The sequence below is a fragment of the Ischnura elegans genome, chromosome X, assembly GCF_921293095.1.
Source record: "Ischnura elegans chromosome X, ioIscEleg1.1, whole genome shotgun sequence".
Taxonomy (NCBI): domain Eukaryota; kingdom Metazoa; phylum Arthropoda; class Insecta; order Odonata; family Coenagrionidae; genus Ischnura; species Ischnura elegans.
In genome coordinates this window covers 82,609,816-82,616,281 of record NC_060259.1, presented here as the reverse complement: position 1 = coordinate 82,616,281, position 6,466 = coordinate 82,609,816, and positions in this window count along the sequence as shown.

Below are 6,466 nucleotides of genomic sequence, written 5' to 3'. Positions count from 1 at the left end.
GCTGATCATATGACTCTTCAAAAATACTTAAAAAAAAGTCACTACTTATAATATTTCCCGGGGGAAGATCCCCGGTTTGGGCCCCCCCAATATTTTTTGTAAGTCGGCCCCCCTGCTACTCAATGTCAGCAAATGTGAAGCATCAATAAAATTAATGGATCAAACTAAAACTTTGTGGTGGGGCTTGGCTGCTTAAAATAATCCTTGCTGAAGACCGTTGGCCTTAAATGAGGCCTGAGACAGTCAATTATAAGCCACCTCTTTAGCACTACATAGATAATAGGAAAGCAACCAATTTTATTGCTGTAAATGTTCATCATTGCAGCAGGCATTTTAGAAACTACAAGAAATGCCAAAGTCATGGATGAGTTGTAGAAAAAACACAAAAAACCTCCTGATAAAGAATCCTCACATTCAATGTGGTATACATAAGAATAACTTTTTGTATAAAAGTAAATATGTCTTAATTTTCTTTCCTTGCATATATTATGATGAAATATAAGATAAAAAGCCAACATATTTTTATAATTTTTACCTTGATTAATTTCATGATTTCAAAATTATTTTTCTTAGGCTTTACTGGATTAAGTAATGACCTTGATAAGGCCACTAGAAACTGATGGATGCTAATAGATTGGGTAACTGAAGGGCTTGGTAAAACGTCAGCTGAGGGAATTTTGGAGAGTGTGCACTATTTTGAGAGGGCAACCCCCGCTGTCATTATCGCTTATCAGGATTATTCTATAAGAATTTGTTGCAATTATAGTACAACATTCAATCTGCAGAGTATGAGGAAGATTTACCCTCTTCCTACAACTGATTAAATGCTATCCCAAACAGCAATCAATATCCCAACAACATCTAGGCAACATTGTCGGCATTAACATATGACATGTGTGCAATATCCATGTTAATCCAATTAACATTGTATGAATACCCGTCAAATATCCAAAGGACCCACCAAACAACATTGCAGCGATGTCCAAAATTGGACGTAGAGGTTCATATTACAGCATCTCTTAGAATATCTTCTCAACATCTAATGAGTACCTACCTATCTACTTTAACCTAATGGAGTGAATTAATGGCTTACTACCTATGGATACTGTTTGGAATAACAATTTTTAACATCACAGATAATACAACTGGGATATCTATGCAACATTATTTTAACAACTCATCATGGATGTTATAAATAGGATATCCATGTTATATTGTCAAAATATCCATTGTGTTATGGCAGTGTGTATTGGATATATCAACCTTATTTAGATATCCAATGGCTATCATCTGCTGCTTGGGTGGTTTGCCAAAATTGATTTTTTTGAAGAATTTTTGTAGCTCTTCCTAGTACTATGCGCATTGGTTGCTGTACTATAATCACTACAAATTCTTATAGAATTGTCCCGCTAAATGACATTGACAGTGGGAGCTGCCCATTCAAAATATTCCACCCTCTCCAAAATTCCCTTAGCCACCATTCTACCAATCTCTTCATATAACCTATCTATTAATGCAAGGGTAACTGGTCTTGCACGGTGAAAAATAGGTTGTGCCCCCTCCCTTTACTGTACTTGAGCTAGGGATCTGATATTCTTCCCTAAGCTGGACTTGGTTCTCCTGTAATCTGGGTAATCTTGGTACTAATAATGGGAACTTGGTCTAATAATGGAGGAGGTAACATCCCAAGCAGCAGACAATCGGGTATCTAAATATGGTTGATGCATCCAAAAGACGTTGTTGTTACATGATGGATATTTGGGCAACATAACATAGATATCTTATTTGTCACATCCATCCATCCATGATGGGTTAAAAAGTAATGTTATATAGATTTTAATACTTGTGATATTAAAAAATCATTTTTCCAAAGAGTATCCATCGGTGGCATAAGTTCTGTAAAGAATTGAAGAGCGCAAATGTTTTTTTTTGTCTAGGGATTACCAAAGCCCATAATAAGCACACCTATAATATATTCAAGAGATGTTGCGAAGATACCTTAGAGATATTGCATAACAGACCTCCATGTCCATTGTTGGACATCACAGCAACGTTGTTTGGGGGGGTTCTTTTGATATTTGACCGATATCTGTACAACATTAATTGTGCTAACATGTATATTGCATGGATGTCTTATGATAACACCAACAATGTTATATGGACATTGTTGGAATATTGATTGCTGCTTGGGATGGATGGTAGAATTGTATGAAGTCCGACTTATTGAATGACCAAAGGAGAGTTTTAATTATGGCAGATGAGTGAAGGGTCACTGCCTTTTATCACAATAAGCGGAAGTTTAAGTGGGCAACCAATAATTGTGAGAGGCGTTTAGGGGGGGAGGTCAAGTGATTCTCACCTAATCTCACATTGGGCAAAGGATGTTCCTGGCAAGTATCATATAATTTTTTTCTGTAAGAAACAGTGTAAAATTTTGATTCTAGACTACGATCCTAGTAATTTTCAATACTAGCCTTACATAATCTTAAATAAAAATAATTTTTTAAATTGTTTTTTTTAATCCAGTGCAATGAAGCTTAGGTAAGGCATTTACACTGAAAAGATGCATTAAAAGTACATTCTTATCCTTTTTGTCCTGATACTGGGTAAGAGTGTGACCTAAGGCAGGGGCGCAGCTAAGAATTAAGGCTAGGGGGGGTTTTAGGAGCAACTAATACTTTGGGGTGTGAGGGTATTGCATACCCGCAAGGGTAAGTAGCAATTGCGGGGGCCCTCCCCCAGAAAATTTTTAAGATTAATGGTTAAAAATGGCGAGTTTTACGGCTTTCTGAGGGATATTTTATTAATCCGAACACTTTTCTATAAGTAATACTAATCCATTAAGTAAAATGGATGAAACTTAAAAATTTCTCTGAGCTCTGGGGGGGGGGGGGTTTATCCCCCAAAACCCCCCCTCGCTGCGCCACTGACCTAAGGTAATATTGAACTCTTGCGTGGAATGGATTACAATGGTTGTGCGTCACGCTTGTATTTTTCTGATCCTCCCTACAAGAGAAATTTTCCTTTTTTTCAAAATTTTTCCTAGTTGGATGGATGGAAAATAATTGTGACGAGTTACATTTATTCCTGAATTCTTGTATGCTTCAGTCAATCTAGTAACCAAATTTTTCACCAACACTTGATTTGATGGCCAAACGTCATCGTTGCAAAATTACAGGGGTGCCGACTTACAATAAATATTGGGGGAGCCCAAACCGGGAATCTTGCGCCGGGAGATTTTATAAATGGTGAGTTTTAAGTTTTTTAAGCATTTTAGAAGCGTCACATGATCAACATTAGAACCCTGATAACTCGAATCTCGATATCTGGACACTCCAGGGAAAATCGACAAACCTCACACATTATTTCCTCACACCAATAACCAATTTTTCAGGGGGCTTGGGCCCCCTCAAGCCCCATGGAGTCGGCGCCACTGCACGATTATGGGAATTTGTACATATTTTGATTTCACATCCGTCAAAACCCTGTAGTTAATACCAAATTTGTCTGGTTTATTTGGTACATACCGCATAAAAGAGCACCTGCATTTCATTTGATAGAGCTGGTCCTTGGCTGTTACACCGGAGTTGTCCTCGGATTCACTATCTTGGCCTCCGGAACTGGAGTCGTCGCTTCCATCACACAAAGAAAGATCCAGTGGCGTAGCCAGGAATTTCATTCGGGGGGGGGTCCAAAACCAAGGAGGAAAATTTTTGAAAAACTGGGCACTAAGTAATGGGTTTTCTAACACTTTTTCTAACACTAATTCTAACACTTTTCACTATCGGAAAAACTGAATTTGTTAAAGAAACATTTTGTAAATTCCTGATTTTTCAATATTTTGCTTTCTTTTATGAAGGACAATAATTGCATTTTTATATTTCGGGAGGGGGGGTTTTCGGACCCCCCGGACCCCTCCCTGGCTACGCCAGTGCGCAGACCATGATGGATTGGACAGATGGCCCTGGGTTTCCGAAACCCTTATAGACTGATATTCTTCAAACTCCCGTAAAACAGCAAGAACCATTGTATGGTATGGAACTATGGTAAAACAGCGAAATATGGTAAACTATTCTCCAGCTTCATTGAGGGATAGGCACCCGGAGAGCATTTCGAATGCATATAGAAGGATGAAAATTTCAGAAGTAACGCTAATTGCCGTTGAAAAGGCCCAACCGGGTGCTGATTCGTATAATCTAAGAACTTGCAGTAAGGCTTCTCCTCCGTCCTACGTGGGGATACCAAGGGTAGGATATACAAGGAATGAGGGCTCAGGGGAGCCCTTGGAGGGTACAACGCACCGGGGCCGGGACCCATTAACTGATACGCCCGATCACCCGGGGAGGGGGAGGACAGGAAGGAAAAAGGAAAGAGGCGCCGCCTCGATAGGAGCCCGACGACTCCTCTGGGGTAGGGAAAAGGGCTGGAAGGGATGGGACGGGGAAAAACACCTTAACGCTATGGAAGCGAGAAGGGCCCACTTGCTAGCGAAACCAGGCGATTTTAGAGGATTATCCTATGAGGAAGAATAATCCAACGATCAAATCGTTAGGTGGTGGGATATACAGTGGGAACGAAACCCTAGGGCGGGCTCGCGGGGATACACTCCTGGGGCAGGGACTGTAAGCGCGAGCTTTTCTCCTCTGCACCCAGAAGGGGAAGGACGGGAAGGAACAAGGAAGGAGGCGCCGCCGCGATGAGAGCCCGACGACGCCTCCCGAGAGGGGATAGGGAAGGAAGGGAAGGGACTAGGACTCCCGCACCGTCACAAGGCGGGCGGGCCCTACTGTAAGCGAAACCAAGCATACGCAATTAATATACTAACGACCTTGGAGGATTATTCTATGAGGAAGAATAATCCAACAATCAAATCGTTAGAATGGTGGGATATACAATAGGAACGAAACCCTTGGGTCGGGTTCGCAGGATACACTCCTGGAGCAGGGACTATAAGCGATCAGCTTTTTTCCTCTGCCACCAGAAGGGGAAGGACGGGAAGGAACAAGGAATGGAGGCGCCGCCGCGATGGGAGCCCGACGACGCCTCCAGGGGTAGGACGGGGAAGAAGGGGAGGGGACGAGGAATCCTGCACCGTCACAAAGGCGGGCAGGTCCTACTACTAACGAAACCAAGCTTACGCAATTAATATGCTACCAATTTTAGTAGATTTTCCTGTGAGGAAGAAAAATCTATCGATCAAATCGGTAGATGGTGGGATATACAGTATAATTTTATAGTCCACCCAATTCCTCCGCTCCCTCAAAAGGAGACAGGATTTTGCTCCGGGGCGCAGCGTGCAGTCCCAAACCCCGACGGGGTCAGGCGGCGCTACGGCGGCGGTTGAGTGACAAGACCATCGGGCCAGAAAAATGAAACAGATATTCGTGAACATGACGTGGCGTTGGTGAAAAATAATATCTCTAAGAGCTCTGAATCTTGGCTGATGGACAACACTCATGGGATACGTGTGATTTTCCGGTGTGGGTAATACAATACCATTGAAAAATAAAAATGTTGTCATTGCATGAATTTCATGCAAGTCAGCGTTTGAGAAATTTTTATTCCCCTTTGCTGCCCGTAAAATGTCGCAAGATTGAGTACAAAATGTCCCTATGCCTAGGTTTTCTAATATAGGCCCATTTTAATACAGGGACGAAACCGGCATTGAATCGGGTACTTAATGGTTCTAAATCAAGCAAATCATCTACCACACTAGCCTCTTGCTGATTATATGACAAACATAGCACACAAGGGCCCACGGGCAAGAAAAAAAGCAGAAAGTAGCGCGAAAACAAGTTGCGGGTCAAATGACCCCCAGCTGTCCTTCTACGTATAAACTGTAATGAATATTTTTAGCAGTTACCAGCGTTACCCGTATGTTAAGCGAATTAGGCTGGGAACCGCTAAAGACTCGGATACTGCGCGCTAGGCTGCGCGCTCACGCAGAAGTTACACGGGGATCTTAGAGCCCCACTATATTTCCAGGTCCGACAGAAGCGATAAATTATGAGAGGTATTTTGCCGAATGAATAGATTTGGGAATTCATTTTTCCCCCGAATCATAAAGGACTTTAATAAATGCTAGGCGTAATTTTGTTCAAGCATTTGACTTTTATGTGTAAACGGCTCGTGTCCTAACACCCCCGGCCACACGCCTTATTAAGCGGCTTGCGGGGTAGTATGCATATGTAGATGTAATGTAGTTGAATGAGCGGTTTCACTGAGTCAGATTGTGTCGTAAGAGTCGCTGAAGTTGAAAAGAAAGTGGAATCATATAGACGGTCATCAACAAATTTATGTCCGTTACCAATGACAGTTAAGTAGAGCAAGTGCTGTATTTAGAATTCAATTTCAAGAGCTGAACATATTAATTATTTAACTAGAGCAGAATCTTGCCTCACTTTTCTATAGTACTACCTCCCCACGTTTCTGCCCTTATTAAAAAAACGCTGGCTATCGAATCCTT